This window comes from Oryctolagus cuniculus, chromosome 19 (genome assembly GCF_964237555.1).
Source record: "Oryctolagus cuniculus chromosome 19, mOryCun1.1, whole genome shotgun sequence".
Lineage (NCBI taxonomy): Eukaryota > Metazoa > Chordata > Mammalia > Lagomorpha > Leporidae > Oryctolagus > Oryctolagus cuniculus.
Window position 1 is genome coordinate 32653014 of NC_091450.1, and position 412 is coordinate 32653425.

A 412-nucleotide genomic window follows, 5' to 3' on the forward strand; every position below is an offset into this window, starting at 1 on the left:
ATGGAAGACCTCTCTCTCTGTCTCTGCCTTTCTTTTTTTCTTTTTTTTTTTCTTTTTTTTTTTTTTTTTTTTTGACAGGCAGAGTGGACAGTGAGAGAGAGAGACATAGAGAAAGGTCTTCCTTTGCCATTGGTTCACCCTCCAATGGCCGCCGCGGCTGGCGCACCGCGCTGATCCGATGGCAGGAGCCAGGAGCCAGGTGCTTTTGCTGGTCTCCCATGGGGTGCAGGGCCCAAGCACCTGGGCCATCCTCCACTGCACTCCCTGGCCATAGCAGAGAGCTGGCCTGGAAGAGGGGCAACTGGGACTAGAACTAGGCGCCACTAGGCGGAGGATTAGCCTAGTGAGCCGCGGCGCCAGCATGTCTCTGCCTTTCAAATAAATAAATAAATAAATACTCCTTTTAAGAGAG